Source organism: Crocodylus siamensis, chromosome 1 (assembly GCF_052110815.1).
Source record: "Crocodylus siamensis isolate JL-2025a chromosome 1, ASM5211081v1, whole genome shotgun sequence".
Lineage (NCBI taxonomy): Eukaryota > Metazoa > Chordata > Crocodylia > Crocodylidae > Crocodylus > Crocodylus siamensis.
Window position 1 is genome coordinate 360,881,526 of NC_143395.1, and position 25,753 is coordinate 360,907,278.

Genomic DNA, 25,753 nt, shown 5'->3' on the forward strand with positions numbered 1-25,753 from the left:
GTTCTACCAGCTGTGTGTGCACCTGCGCGCGTAATGCTAGAGTACGGAGTATGTGTGTACATCTATAATATGTTTATATATGTAGTATAGAATAGCAGCTGTACAGAAATAGATGTAGAGTAATTTGCATATTACTCCTTGCACATTCCTTTTAGAAAGACAACATTAATTTTGTGGTTCCTATCTGTAAGTTTTATTTCATATTCAGCACAACTGGCTTAATATCACAGGCACCACCTTTACTGGGGTCTCCACGGAAACCAGCCACAGCAATGTGAGAAGGGGCTGCTGGGAAATGGAGTCCGCCATGGGCCCAATCCAGCCTGTAGGCTGGACTTTGCCTGCCCATGTTCTATAGCATCCCCAACATTTACATGACTCAAATCTACTTCTCCTACAATTAAATCCTAGTATTCCAGTCTCTTTAATTCCCATCAGTTGACAAAGCTACTGTAGAGAAGTGGATGGTAGGTAACTGGTCAGTGGCTACAGCAGAAATGATAAAAGAGAGAAAGAGCATTGGGAAAGATAGATCAGCGATTATAAGCTATCTTAACAATGATGTTCAAGAGAATTAAAAGTGTGAAACTGAACCAAGATGTAGAGAAGCATATCTGAGAATCATTCATACAGATACAGTAGAGGAAATCAGGGGAGCAAAGGAGATCACCGTAAATGTACAAATTAAAACAGGTAAAAAAAAATGAAAAGTCAACAGATTCTAAATGATCTTAACACGAGTTTAATAAAGCTCTAAGTTTTTTCACATGAAAGGAGTAACTCACACTTTTGTCATGATTTCTCCCTTTTTGAATATATATATCTATGTATATATTCTCTCTCTCTCTCTGTATATATATAGAGAATGAATATATATATTCTGAAAGAGATAAATTCTATATATTTTTCTCCAGTTAAAAATAAACTAAAAGCTTTACTAATATGCTAGAGGCCTACAGTTGTATTATTCAGTTTAAGGTTGAAGCAAAAAAAAAAAAAGTATAACTTCACTGGAATGAGTTAAAACAATCTCCAGGGCTGTGAAATAGGAGCTTCATTACCAGGTGCAGCCAACAGACAGCAGAATCGCAGAACAAAAGATAGCTGGATTGGTGGAACATCAAAACCATTAAAAAGAAGAGCGAGTCATTAACACCTGTGGAATTTGGTAGATTACAATGAACTGTTAAGTCAACTGACTCCCTCAATGCTGCCTAACTAGAAATACTGCTCTCACTGCCATGCGGCTGGTTTTAAACTTTGGGTGGAGCATGAAATCAGGAGGGTTGCAAGTACCGGGGTGCACCCCCTCTGAATCTACCCCTGGTTATAATGTAGTTTTAATTAGTAGCACTTTTATTTTCTGCAGCTGTCAGCATTCAGTAAACTTTAAAACTTCTAGAATACTAGGAAAGAGTAAACAACCTTGTGATAACACAAGTTCTTCTAAAGCAATCAAATACATGTTTTGGAGATATATATTAAACTTCAGGCAGTTTAATGGCAGCCTCAAAAGTATTCAAGTGGAAACACAATATAATGGGAAGGTTCTAACAGCAAATATGGACAGTTATAGGTCAGTGTGTTAGTGCTGCAGTGAGACTTTAGGAATCCTAAATGGGCTGGCAAAATGGAATGCTCCACCTAGTGTCAGTACAGCTATATAGACAGAAACCTGAATAATTCATGAACTTTAGAAACTGTGCAGATGGTTGAGTGAGTTTGATGTGCCAATCTTTAGTGGATTTCATGCCAGTTCCTAAAGAACAGGACTTTAGCCAACTGGAAAAAACCAAGCTACAGACAGATATCAACATACTGAATCAATACAGAAAACATCAAATATCAGACAAAATGGATGTTATGACAGGAAAAGAGGTTTTCTGGCTTTCATATGTGTCAACAGAAAGACCTTGCAGTTTGTCTGCATGTTTATAGCATTGTTTTAGAACCTTACACATACAATTAAGATATTTCCCAATGACAATACAATGTTGCTGTGGGGTTTTTTCCCCCTTCACTCCACCAATGGCACACTGGACAACATGGCTACTTTATGCTTACTTCTTTTTAAACTACCACTAGTAATGTGAGCAGGAACACCTCAATTCCTTTAACTTTAAGGTTTAAAGAATGCTAGAAGCCAAGATGAAAGTGAAGAGCATCAAAGTAAGGGTGAAGTCAAGAGTTTTACCAGACTCCACTGGTACTAGTTTTACTGGGGTGTTTTGTTAACCTGCCCCTTTTCTGATGTAACTTTATTTTATATTAATGACTGTGATGCATTTCAGAACAGGCATGCCAAAACCAAAAGACTTTTCCCACTATGTTTGAACTATTATAGAAATGTTAATGCAGTTCAGTTTTTAAACACAGATACTAGAGAGTGTACATTATGTCTCTTCATAGACACTGTGGTGTATCACACAAAATCCTTGACTGGCAAGGATGGTCAGAGCAAGGAAATAGCAGCCAAAGCCCTTTGATTCTATTTGAGGATACTCACTTTAAGTCATTTTAGCACGTCTCTGCCTTAGGGCAAAATACATGTGCTGGGGGGGGACGGTGTACAGAGGGAAGTGTACACAGCACGTTGTGTATCAGCATCCCCACACTTCAAAATGGGGTGGGGCTGCTTTAAATAAAGGTCGTCAAATGAGTGTTAGTTAAAGCACCCCCACCCTCATTATGAGGTGCAGGGAATGCTGATATATGAGACACACTGATTAGATGCTCCAGAAGCCTCCCCACATGTCTACAGGCACCCATAGTTGCTGTCCCAGGAATGCCAACCCATGACTATAATTACTGCCAGTCCTTCAGCAAGAGGGAACAATATAATCATATTAACCAGCACAGGAGAGATCCATACTCCATATAAGGAGACATTAAAACCAGCTATTTTAGCTTCCTAAGAACTCCTATAATACCTCTAAAATACCCAGCTCCACCCAACACTACCTGGCCTCCCTTTTATGAAGGTGGGGTACAAGGGGGATTTATTTAGAGAAAAGAAAACACTTTACTCTGGGTTGTAGCTGTGTTAGTCTAAGGACATATGCAGGCAAAGTTCTTTGAGTAGATGTGATATCTTTTATTAGACCAACTGAGTAGTTGGAAAACAGTTCTTACAAGTTTTTGGGTGCAATCACCCTCCTTCAGAGATAGGGAGTCTCTGCTGTTCTGAGACTCCAAGGAATGAGAGAAGCAAAAAGTGTGACAGGATGTCAGTGACAATGTAAAAAGGTAGAAATTAGGAAAACAAAAGGTAAAGCAGGGAAGGGAGGGGGGAAAAAGCCAAAGGGGAGTAAGGGAGACTCTACAGTGGTAGTAATTCAAGGTAGAAAAGAGGCTAATAAAATATATCACATCTAATCAAAGAACTGTGCAACACTTTACTCTGACACTTTCTGGAAGGCAAAACAGCAACTTGGGAGAACTGATGAGTTAAACTACGTTAGAACAACCTTGAAATGAGTCATTGGCAGTTGTGGAGATCAAGGAGCATAAAAAATTCCACTTCCCTTCCCCCGTTTTCTTGAATCCTTGAGAAGATCACAGATGAAGCTGTTTATCTCTGCCTTACCAGGACGAAGACCAAAGTTCGAACCCACATCTTCTACTTCCCCAAAAACTGCCCTGTTGGGCTTAGACATAACTCAGCAGTCTATAAATATGTTAGAATTAAGAGGAAGATCAAAGAAATAGAATGGTGATTTTCAACCAGGGTGCTGGGGCACCTTGGGGAGCTGCCAGATCCTTTGAAAGGTGCTTCAGCGTATAAGCAGGTAAGTGAACTGTGAGGAGATAAACAGATAAGCCAAGAAGACAAATGCGCATCTAGGCTCAGCCCTCCCTGAATGATCCCCCACTCCCACTGCCCAGCCACTCTACGAGGAGGTAAGCATTAAACCATTTGGTTCTCCTCGCTGTGTCCATAATTTGTTTTCCCCCCATTCAATAAGAGTCTTTCTATTTCAATTATTCTCAACCTTTTTGGACTCAAGGCATCCCTCACTAGATTTGAGGAACTCTTCCATAACTTTGTGAATTGAACAGCACCCCATTTCTACAACTAAACTGATTTATTACAGTGTTTACCTCTTTGCAGAAGGGCTGAGAAAAGAGAGTTGGGGGGAGTGGTCAGAAAAAGGGGTTGGGGAGCAGTAAGGCAGGGACAAGTTTGAGTCAAAGCTTATGAGCTTATCTTCTCACACCTCAGTGGCACCCTTCAAAGCATCTTGCAGCACCCCACACCCAGACTTGTGGACCATTTTTCCAGTCTATCCAGGTCATTTTGGATCCTAGCCCTGCCCTCCAGGGTGTCTTCAACTCCACCCAACTTGGTGTCATACACAAATTTGTTAAATGTGTACTCAACCCCATCATCTGAATCATTGACAAAGCCATTGCACAACCCCTGGCGAAACTCTTTCACAACTCGTAGCACTCTGGAGGAATCCCTGAGGGGGACTGAAGGGAGCTAATGTTGTGCCCATCCAGAAGAAGGGCAGGAGGGACGACCCGGGTAACTATAGGCCAATCAGCCTAAATTCCATCCTAGGGAAAATCCTAGAAAAGTTCATCAAGCAGTCTATCTGCAATAAGCTTGCAGAAGGTAAGATTCTGAATGACAGCCAGCCTGGCTTTGTCAGAGACAGGTCTTGCCTTACCAACCTCATCTCCTTTTATGACCAGGTAACTTGCCACCTGGACATGAGAGAGCAAGTTGACATTGTATACCTTCACTTCCAAAAGGCTTTTGATCTAGTATCCCACAATATCCTCATGAGAAAATTGAAGGATCGTGGGCTTAACTCCAAGATAGTCAAATGGGTGAGAAACTGGCTGCAGGACAGAACCCAGAGAGTCATAGTGAATGGATTTGTCTCATCCTGATGAGAAGTGGGTAGCTGTGTCCCACTGGGGTTGGTGCTTAGTCCAGTACTTTTCAACATCTTTATTAATGATTTGAATGTAGGGGTGAAGAGCTCACTGGCCAAGTTCATAGATGACACCAAATTATGGAGAAGAATGGTCATGCTTGAAGACAGGCTATGGATCATGAACGACGCGTGCCCCTGGCAGCTGTGAGGGCATGGTGGCAGCAGGAGCATGGTGACAGTAAGCAGGGGAGCTCCTGCTGGCACTGTCTGCAGTGAAAGTGGCAAGCACTGACCGGGGTTGGCAACCACCCACAGACGTTGCTGACAGTGTCAGCAGTAGCCAGCAGGGATTGTGGACCAACAGCAGTTGCCTTTTTTTAGGGAGTGCACCCGCGTGCACTGCCTACACATCGCCCCTGCTACAGATAAAGGCGGACTTAGACAGGATAGCAAGTTGGGCGGATCAGAAGCTCACAAAGTTCAAAGTCAAGAAAATGTAAAGTGCTCCACCTTGGGACGAGTAACCCCCAACACACCTACAGGCTTGGCAGCACCAAACTGACTAGCACCACGAATGAAAGGGACTTGGGGGTAATTACAGACCACAGTATGAGTATGAGCCAGCAATGCAATGCTGTAGCCAGTCCAATAGGGCAAATAATACTCTGCCATGCATCAATCGATGCATCTCCAGCAAAACCAAGGAGGTGATTCTTCCGCTCTATTCAGCACTGATGAGACCGCAGCTGGACTACGGCATCCAGTTCTGGGCACTACACTTTAACAAGGACCTGGGGAAGCTTGAGAGAGTCCAAAGAAGAGCCACCCATAGGATCAATGTTACATGGAAAGCTATACGAGGAAAGGCTGAGGGATCTGGGATTCTTCAGCCTGAGGAAAAGTAGGCTGAGAGGGGACCTCGTATCAGCTTACCACTACACAAGGGGAGTATACATCAAGGGCTTGGTGAGCAACTGTTCACCAGGGAACCTGAGGGGAAAACCAGGAGTAATGGCCACAAGCTCCTGGAAGATTGATTCAGGACCAACATTAGGAAAAACTTCTTCACAGTCAGGGTGTCCAGACTGTAGAATAAGCTCCCTCCAGAGGTTGTGGAATCACCTACCCTGGAAATCTTCAAAAAAAGGCTAGACAATGACCTTGCTGGGGTCACCTGACCCCCAGTTGTCTCTCCTGCTTGGTGCAGGGGGCTGGACCTGATGATCTTCTGAGGTCCATTCCGGCCTTACAATCTATGAATCTATGCTAAACAATACTAGACCTAGGACGGCCCCTTGGGAAATGCCACTTGATACTTCCTCCCAACTAGATATTAAGCCATCGGTGACTACTCAGTGAACACTATGGTCTAACCACTTATGTATCCACCATAACTTACAGTACTTTCTTAAACTTCATATTTCCTTAGCTTGTTGATGAGAATGTAGTGGGAGATAGTGTCAAAAGCCTCGCTAAAGCCTGTAACCTTATCATAGAAAAAACAGATTAATCAAGCATGACTTGCTCCTGGTGAGTCCATGATGGAATGTGAATCCATAATAACATATTTGGGCTGTATTAATCCATATACAAGTCATGGGAAATGATCCTTCCACTACTGCTCTGTACTGGTGACACCTAATCTGGAGTACTGTGTCTAGTTTTGAGCACTACACTTCATGAAAGATGTAGACAAACTGGAAGGAATCCAAAGGAGAGCAATCAGAATGATTAGTTAGAGGTTTTAGAAACATGACACAAAGGAAGGTTGGAAGACTTTGGATTATTTAGTTTAACAAAAAGAAGACCAAGGGATGATTTGGTAAAAACCTTCCAACACAAAAAGACTTGTTATACCAAGGATGGAGATCAGTTGTTCTCTATGTTCATAGAGGACAGGACTAGAAGTAGTTGGCTTAAACTGCAACAAGAGAGTTTTATGTTGGCTATTAGGAAGAACTTTCTAACTATGAAGACAGTTAAGCACTGGAGCAAACTATACAGAGATTGCAGAATCTCTGTCAATGGACAGTTTGCAGGTTAAATGGACATTTCTCTCAGGAGAGGGGGAAGATACCAGCTCAGTTTTTCTATGCTTCTATGAGATATGCATATCTAATACCTAGAAGAACCAGATGTGTAACATATTTCTCAAAATTATATACTTTATGAAAAATATACTAAAAAAAACATGGTTACTCTGTGGTTGAATTGGGAGAATACATAATTTCTGTGATTTTGGTTAACTTGCCAGATTTAGAATTGCTACTCAGAGGGAAAACAGGTCATATTGCCATAAGTAGGGACCTACCAAATTCATGACAGAACTGGGGTGTGCTCATGGTTTCTTTAATCTTGGAGGTGCCATCGTGGCCCCCCTCCAGCTGAGTGGTGGACAGCCTCGCTAGTGGCTTGCTCCTGATCAGCATGGAGGCAAAAACTGCCATTTTAAATATGGCTTCATTTTTGCCACTCGTCGCTGATTGGCTGAGGGGTCCTGAGTGGTGGCCCTGCTGTCTGCTGCTAATCGGAGCGGAGGCAAAAACAGAGACATGTTTAAAACCGCAGTTTAGCTTCCCTGATGATCAGAAGGGAGCGGTGGGGGGTCCTCTGCAAATTAGCTGCAAGGGAGAGCGGCAGGGGGTGAGGTGTGCACAGAGGAACATAAAAGATTGAAGGAGCCACCATGCACCCTACTTTTGCCATGAATTTGGTATGTCCCTCGCCATAAGCACTGGAAGAATGAATTATATTCTCTTGTAACAGATATGCACAGTATTTTTATATGAAATACTAGAGCAACATGAATTTACAGAAATATAATATGTAAATGAGGGTGAACAAATAACATCTGTGTTGATATTTTAGCTAAATCAGATAAAATATATGAGAAAAGCAAATACTATTATATTATTTTTCTCTGTCAGATATACATAGGACAACTAGAATAGAAAAATAGGAAGTAAAACAAAGCAAAGAAAGATGAAAGAAAACCATGTATTCAGCAAACAAATTTAAACTTGCCTATTTTCCTATTTAAAGTCTTCTATCTTGAAAACAATCTTGAGACTCTTCTGTATTTTTGCAGACTCTTTACTTGGCACCAACAGTACATATTTTGTTACATTACATAGTGCTTGGGGACCCCACTGAAGGTCAATTCTTTTATTGCAAATTCATGTGGTACTTATGAAAATTAAAGTTTTATTTTTAAAATAACATTTGACCAACAGAGTTAATAGCCTCTATTCCCTGAAGGAGTTATGAATTACAGGAGTTGGCTAAATCACACAGATTAAAGCCTATCGGCATCCCTTTCACATACCACACTTAACCCAGAGTTTTAGAAATGCAGATACCTTCTCTAATTCTTAAATATGATAACAGAATTAAATCCTGATGGAGAAAAGAACTGAAAAACATATGACAGGGAATACTTCTGGGAAGACAGGAACCTATATGCAACCCTTTTATTATTTTTCCAGCTTTGTTTTCTCAGTATAGCTTTTATGGATAGAAAGAAGAGTTATGATAAAAAACCCATAAAGATCTTAGTTGTTCCAGTAATGTAAATAATATTATGATCCCTGAAGGCAAGAATAATATATTATTCTGAGAATACGACAATACCATATTTATTCAAATATAAGATAAACCTGACTATAAGACAACCCCCTATAATTAGATTATATATATGGAAAATGTATGAATTTGTTATAATATTTGAGGCACACAGCCTAATTATTGGAGGTTTGCCCTGAATTTGCCTCCTCCAACTGCTACAACAGGGAAACTAATTCAGGGGGTCAGGCACCCCCTTGCCCTTTGCCCTGCCTCAACTCCTTGCCCCTGCCACACATTCCCCCTCTTCTTCCTATCAAGACCCCGCTCTCCCTAAACACATGGATGCAAGGAGCAAATTTGACAACGACCTTGAAATAACCATAGCTGTGGTAATTTGCATATAGTACTCATTGACTTAGTTCATTCAGAATTGACAAGTTTTACTTTTTGTGAAATTGGTGCAAGTTTTAGCACTGTACTCCATAAACACATATTTAAGCAGCACTTTTGTACCTACTTATATATAGTACGAACTTTTTCTTTAAATTTTCCATATTCCAAGCCAAATTAGCCAAATCAAATTCCAGATTCATCAGTCAGTCCAGGACCATAACTGGTCCTACTACCAGCAACATCCTTCATCTCCATCTGACTATTCATGATATTAGTCCAAGACAAATGGCTCATGATTTACCATATTGTTGACTGGGCTGGGTCCCACCAGAATTAACAGTGTTTCTAGCTATGGTGACCTCACACTTCAGCACTGCTCAATATATGTGTGTACTGCAGATACCCACCACAAAGCATTCATGTGCTAATTACCTCCCCACTCATTACTGAAACTAGTTGTTCTTGTTATGAATCCTGGGATTCTCCAAAAACATATATGCAGATGAGGCACAGGGCAACCTGGTCCAGCATATATATATCTTCTAGGAAGGAGATTCCTAATCACAGCTTTCCTTCAAAGATAATATTCTCCTTCGAATGTAATTATTCAAAAACCCAAAGTACCGTAATATGCATGTAACATAGGAGGAAAACTCAGAATAGCATGTGTGTGTAACATAGGGGAAAAATGTGTATATATACACACACACACACGCATGCTATTCTGAGTTTTCCTCCTTTGTTACATACATATTATGGTACTTTGGGTTTTTTGCATAATCACATTCAAACGAGAATATTATCTTTGAAGTAAAGCTGTGATTAGGAATCTCCTTCCTAGAAGATTTTATCACTAGTTCTCCCTCAAATTAAAATATATTCCTAGTAGGACCATACCTCCCTCCCCACCCCCAAGTAATCTAGGTGCACATCTCTATCTGGCTAAAGAAAAGTCTCATATAAATTTGGATGCATGCCAATACTTAACTCTACTGGGGAGAAAAATTACCATACGCTTCTATAGGCAGCTACATTTTTAAGATCTCCCAAATGGCCTACTTACTGTTGACTTACTTGTCAAGTCTAAGTAAGAGGATGAAAAACAGAAATTGCTGCCAAGTAATAGGCTTCATTTAAATTATTAACAACATTTAACATCCTTAAAGTATGTTTCACCTTTAAAACACTCTGCACTTCGTTTCCCTCTGGTCTGTATTTTGTCTATTTACATGGAAATTTCCTCAAGTCAGAGGTATGTAAAATGCCTAGGCACATTTATGGGGGTAAAAGGGAAAAGAAAAGCATACTAAATACAGCATACCAGGTAATGCATCCTAAGTTTCACAAAGGAAATAAAGAAATTCAGGATTTTAAAACTGGAAACTGTGTTTTAATTAATTATATCAGTCATTTCTGAACCTTTTACCAGTCAGCATCACCATACTTCTTGTTGGATATTGTATGTTAACAAACACCCAATAAAAACCTGGCAAGCCATTTTTTATCCTGCTTCAATGACTGCTCAAGAGAGGATATACATTATTTAAGTAAGTTTGTATTTTAAGCTGTTCTTCAGCAAATTAAGATAACACTCAAGCAGGATAGAAACTTCCTTATGATATATAGGTTTCCCTTGCTTTATGCTGTACATGTGATCTTGGAAAATGGAGCATAATTTAAATTTGCATAAAGAGAACCCACTTTACAATGTAACAAATAGGGATATGTTCTAAGACCTTGACCTCGACTCCAGACCCATTTCTACAATTTTTACAAGACAATTTTGGTACTCACCAACAGCAGACAGTACGCACAAGCACAGGGTGATGGTGAATGTTACCATAATGGGGATGGTAATTACAGAAAAACGTGTCACAGACAACAAGCGAGGAGCACAGCTCCACACAGGAGACTATATTTTGGTGTGTGTCACTCCTACAATGCACTGCACGAAGCAGCTGAGTGTGACCTTCCACCACACCGATCGCATAATAGTGAATTTACCTTGCATACAACACATTTGTGGTATAAAAAGGGTCATTGCATATGAGCGAATTAGCACATATAGAACCTACATAAAGCAAGGGAAACCTGCACATTGATGATACAGGTGTTACTTTTTGGCAAGGGGCAATAATCAGCCAAAGGCTTGGAATGAGTAATTATATTGTAACAGGAAAGAAAACTAAAACAAAGACAGAAAATAAAAAGTTCTGGAGGCAGCAGAATTATGCATCAGGAGGTCAGAGCAGGAAATGGCACTGATAGCTGAGTGCTCTGGGGATCTTTCCAGTACACCCAAAGAACTGTCCTTCACTATCACCACAGCAGTCAGACTACTTTGACTTAAGCCATGTTTTTCTGTTCATTTTATGGGCAAACAGGGGGTCAACCTCCCCCTTCCCCAAACTCCTCTTCCAAATGTCACGTTTATCCCAGGGCTGACTGTCCTGGGCTTTCACTAGCGTTAAAACAGGTGCAGGACAATCATTTACAGCTTGAATGGCAGTCAAGTTGGACTAGCTCTGATTGTCCAGGAAAAAGTGTTACCTTGGTTACTTCAAAGGTACTTAAAATGGAACAATGGGCTTGTATGTCTGTAAGGGAAGAAACAGATGTTATCTGATGTCACATTTGTGGCGGTACAAATGGTGAGCAAACAGACATCCCTACCTACATTAGTGGTGCAACAAAAGGTAGTGTTAAATAGCACACTTTACTGCGGTGGATGTCTATTTGCTCTGTGACAGGAGAGTGCAGGTAGCCTCTCTGTAAGCAGGGAAAGTCAGGATTCCCTACTTATAGAAACCTGCCCTGGGATCTGGAGGTGCATCTCTGTTAGCAGGGAAAGCCCACACAGGTCTTGGCATGGAGACGTGAGACTCATGGAATCCCTGACGCCCTGTTTCTCTTTGCCAGGACTTGTGCCAACCCATGTTTCCAACAGAGGCATGGAGTGGTACAGGTCCTGGCAAGGAGGCACAGGGCACCATCTATTTTTAACATAAGATCCTAAGATCCTAATGGCTGTTTTTACCCAGAGAAGACAACCATAATGTTGGTATTGCATATACAACCACCTTATTTTCATGTCTTTGTCCATTTTCTCCATTATGTTCTGCACTGTGCTGCCCTGTGGTGCACCACTATTTTGCACAAAAAAGCATGTGTATCACTTTCAGTGTTCTGAGTCAAGCAAGAAGGAATAAACTGACTTTACAACACATGAGAATCTGGCCATGTACTTTGAAACCTGAATCAAGTGAACAAGTTCATTAGCTAGAAGGGATATTATATGACAGATCATGACAAAAACCTGACTTTTTTGCATGTGCTACAAGGCAGTCAAGAATATTCTTTAGACTCTTCAAGGGTCATAAGGGGTACCTGAGCCATGCAGAACTACTGATGTTAACGTAAGATGCACTGGTCCTTATACATAAAAAGAATATCCTACAATCTTGCTAGTTTTATTTACTTGTAGATGTCATGGTAAGATGTATTTTACAGAAACTGAATGAAAATACAGTCAGCTTGTCAACCAACGTAAGTCAGTGTGTGGGAACTACCAAAGCACTGTCCTACTCTCCGTTGCCAGAAAGATACTTCTTGCATCTTTCTGAATCTCCTCCTCCCCCTTGCCGAAGATGTCTTTCCAGAATCCCAGTGTGGTTTTAGACCATCGTGGGGTACCACCAACGTGAGTTTTGTTGCACAACAAACCCAGGAGAAGTGTAGAGAGCAACACCAGGAACTGTTTATGGTATTTATTGACCTAAACAAGGCCTTTGACTCTATCAATCATGAAGCCGATGGAAGGTGCTGGCTAGCTTTGGTTGTCCACTGAGGTTCATCAGCATCCTCAGGCTACCCCATGACAGGATAGCCACCACAGTCCTTTGCAATGGATCAGAGACAGACCCAATTACTATCCATACTTGTGTTAAGCAGGGCTGCGTCATCACCCCAGCTCTTTTCTCCATCTATCTTGCTGTGATTTTTATTACCTGTGACTGCCTCGCTCCTGGAGTTGGGGTTGAGTATCGAATGGAAAGCCAGGTTTTCAACCTGTGGCGCCTTCACAGCAAAACAACTGGCATCACTGGCCTTCAGTACACTGACAACTGTGTTATCCTTGCGGACACTGGATCCATCTGCAGTCCACCCTCAACCTTTTCTTAGGTGCCTATCACAGCCTGGGACTTGCCATTAACATTGGGAAGATCAAAGTGCTTTGCTGACCGAGATCTGCAGATGGAAACTAAGACCCTAGTCTACAATGTAGAGGTTATTCCCATGCTCCTCTATGGGTGTGAGATGTGGATGACATACCAAAGCCATCTTAAGCACTTGGAATAGTTCCATCAATGTTGCCTCAAGAAGATCCTTCTCATTAGATGGGAAGACCACTGTACCAATGCCAGCATCCTCTCTGCTGCTAACATAATCAGCACTGAGGAAAAGATCATGGAACATCAACTCTGTTGGGCTGGCCACTGCATGTAGATGGCTGACATTTGTCTCCCAAAACAAATCCTCTTCTCTTGGTTCAGTCATGGTAAGAGGACCCATGGAGGACAGAGGAAGCACTACAAAGACACCCTGAAAGCATACCGTAAGGGTGGCATCAGTCTTACAAACCAGGAAGTGCTGGCTGGTAACAGGTCTCAATGGTGCTGCACCATATATCAAGCTAGTGTCCACTTTGAAGAGAACTGTTTTGCTCAGGAAGCTGAGAAATGGCAGAGGAGGAAGAAAAATGCACAACATATTGGCCAAATGCTGTGGCCCCCAAAGCACCACTTGTCACATCTGTGGAAAAACTTGCAGAGCATGGATTGGATTCTTCATCCATCTTAAACCTCACCACCAATACCCCACCCTCGGCAGACATCCTCATATCGAGGGATAGTCAACTGATAAACTCAGCTTATTAAGAGTTTTCTGTACATTAATCTTAGCTTGGAAGTAGTTTCTGCGTAGAAGGTAGGGTAGAGTAGTACCTTAGGACAAGTGTAGATGAAATGGAGGCCCTAAATTGAAGTGGTGGGTTTTTAAAAACACTGTTTCAATATAGGGCTCTTTAAACCCCTGAGCCATGCACACAACTGAACTTACCTGCCTCTCCGGTGGCAGGGAGGGAAGGGCGAGCTGCCGGTGGGCGGAGCAGTCCCAGGGCTGCAGAGGGTGTTGGTGCTTCCCTCTGTGGCAGTAGCAGTGCCCTGCTCCCCCAGGCACCCAGCTCAGGTGGTCCTGGGGGGGCACTGCAGAGGGAAGCACTGGGCCTCCGTGCAGCTCAGGCAGGCAGGTTCCAGTGGGAAAAAAAAGATCTTGGGTGGAGCCTACCTTCCCGGGCTGCAGAGCTGTATGGAGCCTGGTGCTTTGCTCCGCAGCTGTAGCCCAAGTCATTTAAGGTGCATTACGCTGCCAAATATGCTACAGCAGCTGGAATTACTGTGCAATATGCTGCCAACACGTGCAAACACTAACATCATTAAAGCGGTGCAAAAGCATTTAACCTGCTTTAAAGTGTCCTGCACACATGCCCCTCATTTTGTCTACATACGGCCTGAGGGATTAGCTGGTTCAGAGGCCTTCCCATCTAATGAGAAGGATCTTCACAGGCAACAACCTGCTTCATCAGATGCTGTTTCTGTATCGTAAGTGATCTCTAAAAACAGGCATTTTAATTGCTTGTACTGCAAAGTAAATGGAAAAGCTGATATCAAATTATATAGTTCCAACTTTTAACACAGGGCCACATCTACATGTGCGCTTTACTCCAGAGTAGACTCAGAGTAGCTGCAGAGTAAAGTATCATTATCTACACATGCAATGACGTGGCCACAGTAAGCTAATTAATACCACTGTAAGAAAGTACTGTCAGGGACAGTACTATTTTATGGCAGAGTAATTGACTGAGATTAAATGCACAGGTAGATGCTGACCATGAGTGTAAATTTTGCCCAGTCAGCCTAGCCAGCACGGGGCCAGATTCCTGCCTGCCACCTAGCCACACAACTCTGCTTCCTGAAGTCGCCACCCAGAGCCAAGGCTAGAGCAGGGCAGAAGCAGCAGCCCTGGTGTAAACTGCTCCACCCTTGCTCAAATTGCTGCTGTCCTGGGCACAAGTATAGACGCTGCACCCAGGAGTAGATTACTCTGGCTCAAGCCACTCTGGAGTTTATTGCTTTGAATTAATTGCATGTGTGGGTACACCCAGGATTGGGTATTTTAGTACTTTACAATTATAAAATATTTGAGGACTAAGCTTTATGATATCTTATTTAGTTGTGTGCCTTCTCTCTCCACAAAGGCAGAAGGAATTTGGAGCACAACATGTTCTGTTTCACCACTTCAAAGACTTTTGACGTTGCCCAAGGCTGCACATAAAAGGCAAAAGAAGGTGAAAGGAATTGACATTTCTATAGATATGGCTTCTGAATTACAATTTTGTCCAATTCCTCTGCAGGAAAGCTATTAAAAAATAAACTCAGGCATTTGGCAAAATGAGAAAAAAGCCACTATGTTTTAGTCAGTGTTATGTTGTAACATTTACCCCCCACATACACAAATGTTATGCATTAGCATTTCTTTCCCATCTGCCAAAAACTGAAAATTAGTAGAGATGGCAAAAGGCACGTAGTAAAGGCCAGGCCACAAACTCTGTCAATTCCACCAGACAAATTTTCATGAAGTAAAACCAGGCAGTTTTCTTTAATTCTAAAAATAAATATCTTAGTCTGCCCCAGTAGGGATTGGAATGACTGAGCTGTAAAAGCAACTTGCAAAGGTAATGATTATGGAAATAATCACTGCAAGTTTGGAGTAAATCATATTTCCTCATCTAGGTTGCTGGCAGTTTCCAATTAAGAAATAGTTGTTTATTCTCAGCCACGGCAGTGACTACTTTGCATCTGCCTTGAGAAACTGTAGATGGTCTCATTACTCACTCCCAGATTGGAAACTGGAACACTGAAGAAGTAAGAATTGAAACCTTATTTGATTCCCTCTCTTCTGCTTCTCCAGTCAGAGGGGCAATAAACTTCATCCACATGTTCAAAGGAAAATTTGATCAAGTGAAGCAAGAACATAATTTTAATCACACAATAGGAGCATACTGTCATTACTATGCAAAGTTAACCTACAACCAAAGTAAATTGGCATTTAGATGAACCAATATTTTTACGTGTCTATTTTATCAAGTCATTGATCTTACAAAATACCATTTAATGATTCCTAACTGAATTGGACATAAAGTTGTTTATGAGTAGCTGAATTGTCCTGAATATGCAACGCATTTATTTCTTCTTTTCTTCTGTTGGATATACTTGACCTCATGGAAATAGGCCTACCACACTGCCAGTATCTGAGTCCTTCTTTGGATTTCAAATCTTACATTTAATCATGGCATACATAACAATGAGTCAATCCCCTGCTTTGGGAAAGGGCTGGAAAAGCTCAGAAGGCCAGCAGGGCCCTTGTAAGGCTTGAACTTTTGGGGCCAATAGGAGCCAGAGGCCAGAAATGGAGCCTAGGAGGAGACAAGGAAAGCAAATTCGCAATTCTCCCTAGCATAAACACTGCAAAGATAGCAAGAGATTCTGCCAGGTAGAGTGGAATAAGTCAGGTGACTGGAAAGGGGGAGGGGCTAGGGAGTATAAAATCTCACCCCAGAGAGACGTGCAGTCAAGCCCTGATCACAGAAAAGGGAAGATTGCTCCTAACGGATGGAAGAAAGGCAGTGACAGATGGAGTAAGCCAAATGAAGAATCCTTCTTTTGTTCACAATGAGCAACCATCTTAGTACTGTAGAAGGGAACTGTTCAGAGTATGGTCATCTTGAGTGTGTAAGACCCTCACTAGGGATGTTGTGGGGGCTGGTGGCCACACTGGGTGTACCACTGAGGTCAAGGGGAAGAGCGAAAAAACTCTTTATCCTGACAACCTGGCTTGCATGTATGGCATTGGACCCAGAGTAGTGTTCAGAGAGAACTCTCTGTGAAGAGGGACAGGGTCTGGTTGACTGAAACAGACTGTCCTAGTGAAAACATTGACAGATCAGGGCTGTGTGAGCTTTGGTTCTTGCTGATAAGACAGTGAAACAGGTATCCTCCTCTGAGCACCAACTGGAAGGAAAAAATGACACAATTGGACCCATCCAGAAACGGTGGATTCAATCTGCTGTGACATGCGCTTATAATACGAAAAGTATCAGGGAGAGCAAACCTGACTAGCAGCTTATGTGCTACCAAGACGTGCTTTAATGAATATGTGTACAGGCAGTCCTTGATTTATGACTCTGCGTTACAATGAATGGCATTTACATCCTTTATAAATTTACATCCTGTTTCGAGGTTCCGATGTAGGTTTCAACTTTACGATACTTGACACAGCAGCCTCCAGCTGGTAAGTCCCTTGTGGGGGGAGAGGGGAGGGGCAAGGGACAGTGCGTGGGGGGTGGTGATCAATGCCCCTGCAACAAGGGAGGGATTGGGGCTGGACCTGGGACAGAGGCTAGGGCAAGCACTGCCCGGCCAGGATGGGGGGGCATGGGGAGGCGGTGGGGTGGTTTGGGAGCTGCTCTTCTGGTGGCTTGTCCGGCAACTCTCACAGTTGCTCCGACTTCCAGTCCAGGGCATGGGCAGGGGGAGGAGGCAGGGCAGGGCAGGGCTGTCCCTGGGGGTGGGGGCTGAATTGGGGCAACCACCCTGGGCCCTGTGATTTGGGGGACCCCCTGGAGCCAGGCGGAGCAGTGGCAGCATAGAGATGGGTGAATCAGCAGCTCCATGTCCAGCCCCCCCTGCCACCAATGCCAGCTTGTTCAGGTTTGGGGCCATGGGATCAGAGTGGGGGCAGGGTTTGCCTCGGGCCCCACACCCAGCTCAGGTCGCCTCTGGGGCTTGAGGGGCATGCCCCTGGATCTGCACAGGGCGAGCAGAGCCAGGGCTGCACAGGCTGCGCTCTGTGTGGGCATGAGGCTAATTTAGGTTGGCTGCAGACCCCCCACCCTATGGCCCCACTTCACCACCCGCCCTGTCCCGATCTGGGGGCACACGCCCCCCATGCCCTGCCATCTCTCACCCAGCCGGGGCAGGGCGGGGGGGGGTGGGATGAAGCTGCTGCTCATCTGGGAGGCACAGAGAGGCTGGGGCAGCTCCCGCTGCTGCACACTGCTTGTCTAGAGGCAGTGCAGCAGCTCTGCCCTGCCCCAGCTGCGCAAATGGCGGAAGGGCATAGCCCCCACTCCCAGCACCTTCTGCCACCTACCTGGAGTGCAGCCCTGGCCCCACTCGCCCTATGCAGATCTGGAGGCACACGCCCCACCCCATGCCCTCTCAGACCAGTGGTGGGAGAAGCAGTGAGAAGTGCTAGATGACCAGCTCCTGAACCAGCGGCATGCAGCAGTGGGAGCTGCCCCGGCTGAGCAGCCCTTGCCCCCCAGCTCCTGTCCCAGCCCCAATCCCTCCCTCACTGCAGGGATGTTGATTTGCCCCCACCATGCCTCTTCCCTCCCTCTTTCCCTACAACAATAGACTTACCAGCTGGATGCAGCTGTGGCCAGTGTCATAAAGGAACCAATCCCCCTTTTATAACATTGTTCTTATGGGAAAATTGGTTCCAACTTACGATGTTTTGACTTAAGACATGGTTTTCAAGAACCAATTGCATTGCAAGTCTGAGGACTGCCTGTATATATTTTATTTTTAATATTTTTCTTTGCAAGGCTTTCATTTGTAGTTTGCTGTAAGTGTTACCATATTTGTTATTATAGTAACAAGATAAATTTAATTTTTTTTCATTTATTATTCACTGAGGAAAATATGATGCCAGGTAGCCTACTTTAGGCATTGTTGCTTTGCTTACTTGTTTGCTTAATATATGTGAAGTGAACCCAGAGTGGTTAGGCATTAGGTATTGCATAGTCACTGACACAAGCAAACAGAGGATTACATCTCTGTATAAACTGAACGAAAACATATTTATCATAACATGGCCACTTATTTTTAAAAATATCCCAGTAGGATTAGTTAATTCGGCCTTGATGAAACTTTCCTAGAGTATTTAAAAATTTAACTAAAGAAAACCACAATGATGGACGATGGCTGAGGCCTAGAGAACCAGAGCAAGGTAAACATAGAACCTAGGTATGGGGGACCTGCAGAATGATAGACCAAACTTGCTCAACTTCAGTACACAGGTAGATACTGGAACGAGCTATTAAACAATACATTTATAAAATGTCTACGGGATAATAAAGTGGTAGGAAACAGCCATCAGACTTGGCAAGAACAAACAACAGCAAAACGAACTTACTTCCTTATTTGACAGGATAACTGTGCTAATGGATAGGGATGATGTATAACAGCAGTATGATTCCTCAGTCCTCCAGTATGAAACTGAAAGTAGGCTTTTTGAAAGTCTCTGGGTTAGGGGTCACAGGGGAGAGCAACAAGGAAGACATTGTGGTGAGTGTCTGCTATAGACCATCAGACTAGGAGGATGGGGTGGGATGAAGCTTTCTTCAAACAGTTGGCAGAAGTTTCCCAATCACAGGTCCTGGTTCTCATGGGGGACTTCAATCACCCTGACAGTTGCTGGGGAGGGCAATACACCGGTGCTCAGGCAATCCAGGAAGTTTTTGAAGAGTATTGGGAACAACTTCCTGGTGCGAGTGTTAGAGAGGCCAACTAGAGGCTGTGCTTTTCTTGATCAGCTGCTCACAAACAGGGAAGAATTGGTGGGGAATGTAGAACCGGATGGCAACTTGGGCAGAGTGACCATGAGATGACTGAGTTCAAGATCCTGAGGAAAGGAAGGAAGGAGAGCAGCAGGATAAGGACTTAAGAAAAGAAGACTTTGAATCAGTCAGGGAACTGATAGACAGGATCTTGGGCTGCCTTGCCAGGGCAGCACAGAACTTGCAGCAGCAAGGAGATCCCCACGTGGCCGGGTCACACCTGCTAGGCTACAAAGGCCTGGGAGAGGGCAGAAGGCTAGGGAGCTTGAGCCTGCAGCAGGCAGCCCGCCCCCACCCCATGAACAGATCTGGGGGGCCCAGGTGCCCCCTATCCCCTGGTAGTGCATGCAGCCATGGGAAGCTGGCCCCAGCCCCCACCCAAGCCCACAGCAGACAGGCAGTGGGGGTGGGGAGCAAGCCGGGCTCTGTGCTCTACTTAGCTGCAGCAGCCAGGTCCCTGGCTGCATAGCACTAGCAGCTGGGCGCTCCCTTTGGCAGGGCTGGGGGGCAGGGGGCTGTGATGGGGGGTGAGGGGTGCCAGCAGGGCCAAGGGGCTGTGGGGAGGGGGCAGTGAGGGGCATCAGCAGGACCAGAGGGCTGGGGGCGGGGTGAGTGATAGGCCTTTCATTTTAATCACAGATGGGGGGCGGGGGTTGTCAGAGACTGCAATTTTTTTTTAATCAGAGAATGTGTGATTTTTCTTTCAAGGAAAACCAGGATCCCTGGTGATTAGGAACAATCAGCATGGATTCACCACAGGCAGGTCATGCTTGACCAACCTGATGGCCTTCTGTGATGAGATGACTGGCTTTGTGGATGTGGGGAGAGCAGTGGATGTGATACACCTTAACTTTAGAAAGGTTTTTGATATGGTTTCCCACAACATTCTTGCAAGAAAGCTATGGAAATACAGGGTGAACGAATGGACTGTAAAATGGACAGAAAACTGACTGACTGAGCTAAAAGGGTAGTAATCAATGGCTTGATGTCTAATTGGCAGCTGGTATCAAGTGGAGTGCCCAATGGGTTGGTCTCAGAGCCAGTTTTGTTCAATATCTTCATCAACAGCTGGGAAGATGGGATGGACTACACCCTCAGCAAGTCTGCAGGTGACACCAAACTGGGGAGAGTAGCAGATATGCTAGATGGTAGAGCTACGATTCAGAGAGACCTTGATAAATTGAAGGACTGGACCAAAAAAAAATCTCATGAAGTTCAATAGATCAAATACAAAGTCCTGCACTTAGGATGGAACAATCCTACACACCACTACAGTCTGGGAACCAACTGGCTAAGCAGTAGCTCTGTAGAAAAGGACCTGGGGGTTACAGTGGACAGAAAGCTGAATAGGAGTGTACAGTGTGCCCTTGTTACAAAGATGGCTAACAGCACGCATTAGTAGGAGTGTTGCCAGCAGATGGAGGGAAGCAATTGTTCCTCTCTATTCAGCACTGAAGTCATATTTAGAGTACTGTGTCCAGTTTTGGACCCCTCACTACATAAAGGATGTGGACAAATTGAAGAGAGTCCAGCAGAGGGCAACAGAAATGGTTAGGGGGCTGGAGCACATGACTTACAAGGAAAGGCTGATGGAACTTGGCTTATTTAGTCTGGCGAAGAGAAGACTTGAGTGGGGATTTAACTCCAACCTTCAACTACCTGAAAGGTGGTTCTGAAGAAGATAGAGATAGACTGTTCTCAGTGGTAGAAAAAGACAGAATAAGGAGCAATGGTCTCAAGGTGCAGCAAGGGAAATTTAGGTTACATATTAGGAAAATCTTTCCCACAAGGAAGGTAGTAAAGCACTGGAACAGGCTACCCAGAGAGGTTGTGCAAATCATCTACTTTAAGACCTGGGTAGACAAAGCCTTGGCTGGGATGATCTAGGTGTGGATGGTCCTGCTTTGAGCAGGGGGTGGACTAGATAACTTCCTGAGATCCCTTCCAGCCCTAATTTTCTATCATTCTATTATATGTATCTTTTGAACCTCAAAAGACTTTTGTAGACTTTTGAGATTGTCCCACTTATAAATAAACTTTGGAAATATAGTCTAGGGCAGTGGTTCCCAAACTGTGGGTTGCAACATCAGCGGATGGGGTCACCGGGGTGGAGGGGCTGTGGGTTGGGAGTGAGGGGCCATGCTGAGGAAATGGGGCCATAAATGGAGTCATGCTGAGGAAAAGTTTGGGAAGCACTGGTCTAGGGCTAAGTACAGAGGTTTAAAAGGCCCCAGGCAAAATAGATTCAATCTTTGCAGTTTTTTAGAAGCTGTGTAGATTGAACTAGCAACAAACTGAACTCCCATTTAGTGTTTGGGTGGCCAAGACAGACAGAAGCTTGCACTGACCCATGCTAGGTGCTTGGGGGCACTTAAGTGTGCCACCCCTCATGGCCAGGCTATCTAAGGCTGCTGAACCCAGCTCCAGCAGGCAGCCCAGGCCTGACTGGCAGCTGGGGTCTGCAGGATGCAGGAGAAGGCACCCGCCAGGGGTCTTCCCACCCTGTGCCAGCTCACCCCAGTGCCGCCCCTTCCCCAGCCTTTGGGCTCTGAGAGGAGGCAGGAGAAGTGGAGGGGAGCAGGCAAGAATGGAGTCCCGCCCCCTACTCAGCTGTAACCTTCAAAAAGGGTGAGGGGTGGGAAACCCACTACCAAGAGGGCACTGTCCTCCCCAACCTGGGGTCTTCCTGGTATGAGGGAAAGCACCCACCTTCGGGGCTTTTTGTCTACCTGCAGCTCGGAGCTGGGCTGCAACAGCCTTAGCCCCACTCCTTCCCCAGCCAGACTGCTGAGAAGGGAGTGGGGCTGGCTGGCTCCAAGCTCTAGAGATACAAAAATCCTCAGGTGGGTGCTTTCCCCTCTGCACTAGGCAGACCCCAGCTCAGGGGGGGGAAGTGGGCAGTGCCAGGTTGGGAGGATGCATTCCCATCTGTTGCCCGCCCGCTCCTCAGAGGTGATGGCTGAGGAGGGGACAGAGCTGGGGTGATCTCAGCCTAGCTTAAGCTACGGGGAGGGGGCAAAAAGCCCCCCAGAGGGTGCTTTTCTCATCACGCTGGGCAGACCTTGGCTGGGGGGCGGGGCTGGCGCAGGGCAGTGGGGTGCTCCCAGCCCCTGCCCAACACCCCTCATATGTGATGGCTGGAGAAGGGGCAAGGCTGGGGCCATCCCAGCTGGCTCGAGCTATGGGGGTGGGCTGCCCCTCCCCCCACAGACCCCAGCGGGGAGATCGAGTGCAGGAGTAGGGAGAGGTGTACCCTCCGCCTCTAGGAGACGGAGGCTGGGAAGAAGACAGGGATGAGCTGAACCCTGCCCAGCTCAATGGGCTGCAAGGGGGCGGAGGAAGGGAAGAACAAAAAGTTCCTGCCACAGGGGCTTTTCTCTCCCTTATTGTACAGCTTGGGGCTAGGGGGCATCCATTCCTCTGCCTCCTGTCCCTCTGGGCTGACAGGCCTAAGCAGGAAGCATGCTGGGGAGCTGAGACTTTAGCGCCTCAGCTCTGTGACAGCTGGGGGTGGGGCTTGCCTTGCTCTGTTGGAGCACAGCCCAGGGCTGCCAAGCACACTGGGATGCTGGAGGACTGTGAGTTAACTTGAAATCGGGAAACTACCTGGGACAGACGTTCCATACACTGGTTTAAATTAAATCAGTTCAGTCTGACTCTACATCCAACCAGGTTTATCTTAAACCAATTTTAGCCATTTTGAATGTGGTTTATGTGCACTGAACTTCTGTTCTGTTACAGGTTTAAACCGATCAGGTAAACTGGTTTATGTGTAACTTCTGTCCCTAGCCCAGATATAATGGTCATCTAGGTGTAGAACTGGCTGAATAAGCATTTATAAAACAAAGATATCAAAGGCTGCCTGTCAACAACGGGAGGGCACATCTCAAGTGGGATCCCATATCATTTTCATTAATGACCTGAATGATGAAATAGACACCCAAAAACACTGCCAAGGATGCAAATTTGAGAGAGGTCACAAGCATTTTCAAGAATAGAAAGGGAATTCAAAATGATTTTGATAAATTAGAGAGATGGTATGAAATCAGCAAGGTGAAATCCAATAACTACTGCAAATTAATACACATGGGAAAGAGCAATTAAATGTGCAAACAGAATAAATAACTGGCTAGGCAGTAATACCGGAGAAAACGATTTAGGGATTACAGTGGACAACACAGTAAGTGTGAGTCAAGAATGAGATGCTGCTACAAAAAAGAAGTTGAATCTCATTCTGGGAATTAACAGGGATGCAGTGTGTAAGGCATGGGAAGTAATTATTCTACTCTACTTAGTGCTGAGGAGGCCTCAGGTGGATTATTGCATCTGTTGTTACAGGGTGCCCTCCAGAAGGTGCTTACTCAAGGACCACCTTCAATCTTCTCTGGTCATTCAGAGAGCCCCAAAGCCAGCTCAGTCTTGGCTTCTAGAACAAGGAGAGGAGTTCAGGCTCCTTCACACTCTGAGACCCCAGTATTTTGGTCTCTTACCTTCCCTGGTACTTTATGGCCCTATAAGGATCTAGCATCCAGTACTGCCCTTGAGAGAAGGACTTTGCCTCCAGCTGGGGAGACCAAATGCACTCAAAGTTCCAAGCAGCATAGCAGAAAGTTTTTTCAGATTTTTTTTCCACATTTGCTAGGGTAAAGGCCACATACCCAGGGGTAGCCTGACCCCTTTCCAAGGGGTTAATTAGTCCCTCTGTCCTCAGTCCAGAATACACAGCCCTGAGTACCTGCAAAAGTGTTCAGCTATTTTCTTTTCAGTTTTTCTAGGCCCTTGAGAGCTTAAAGATCCTCTAGTCATCTTTCTCCAGACCTTCTTGCAAGGAGCTGACAAACCCTTTCATTCAGACTCCCCTCTTCATTGTTATATCCATCTTTCCCTCCAGCCTCCTACATGCTGGCCACCTCTCACCTTTGTTTATATGTCAACAAAGCTATTCAAGACTTTGTGGGTGCTATGAGTCGATCCTGTCTTATCCTACACGCAGGCAACCCTGTCGCTTATCAGGACTCTATTAACCAATTTTTCCCCGTGGTCCAGGCCACTCACTCCTGGCAGGGTGCAGTTTTAGGTCATGCCCATAAGTCCATCACATTCATAAAATCTCAGTACCATACATTAAGAAAGATGTATTAAAACTAGAGAATGTCCAAAGCAATAAAAATGACAAAAGGATTAGAAACCATAATCTATGAGGAAAAGTAGAAAAAAAAATCAGGCTATTTTAGTCTATAAAACAAAAGACTGAGGGGGGACATCAAAACAGAGGGGATAACTTTTTCAATATGTAAAAATTTTTTACGAAGTACACAGTGATCAAGACTTCTGCATTTCTACATTAAGTCAGACAAGAAGGAACAGGCTTAAGGAACATTTAGGTTAGCTATCAGGGAAAACTTTAAGATGCCTATTTAATTCAGATAGATGTCAGGGATGTTCAAAGCAAACTTGATCCTTTTTCAGAGGACTAGATGATAATCCCTCCAGTGGCATGTTCCTTGGGTTCTATGACTCATCATTTCTATTTCACCATTAATTAAGCTTCCATGCAAACAGTGAGGAACAAGTTTGCTACTGTTTTATCTTTCATTATTAGCAGGATTAACAAGACTGAAAAGCACATGGAGTAAGTGAAATAGACACATTCTGTTTTCCATATAACTATAAAGTACCACCTTTGGGGGTGCTTGCCACTTGAGGGCTCTCACAGGTTCCAAGGAGAGCCTGCTTTGGAGGAGCAGCAGGGGAAACCTCCCCCAAGAACTATTTTAAGGGAGAAGGTGCGTAGCAGAGCACCGTTGGCGCCTGCCACTTTAAGAGTGGAGCCAAGCAGCCAGCAGGTGCTTGATTACAGTGGCCATTTTAGATCTCTAGCCACCCATATAAACAGGGCAGTCCACTACTAGCAGTCCAGGCAGTAACACTGCCTGGCTGCAAGGCTCCATAACATCCTGGAGGTAAGGGCAGGAGCTGTAAAGGATGGTTTGGAGGCTCCTGGTCCTGGGCATAACCTAAAACTGCACCCTGCTGGGAATGAGTGGCCTGGTGGGGCTCTCAGTGGCACAGGAGCCCCCAGGAAATGCCAGGTCAGTTATCAGCCTGGTGAAAGGTGGGCAGGGGCACCTTAACCCTAGCCCTCACCTTTGGGTGGGTCACGTAACAC

General features: G+C 44.6%; 1 protein-coding gene across 1 annotated transcript in view; it reads right to left on the minus strand.

Moving 5' to 3' along the window:
• VWA8 (von Willebrand factor A domain containing 8) overlaps positions 1-25,753 on the minus strand; it is a 321,202-nt gene that overhangs the window by 159,516 nt on the left and 135,933 nt on the right. The gene's annotated exons all lie outside the window — the stretch shown is intronic.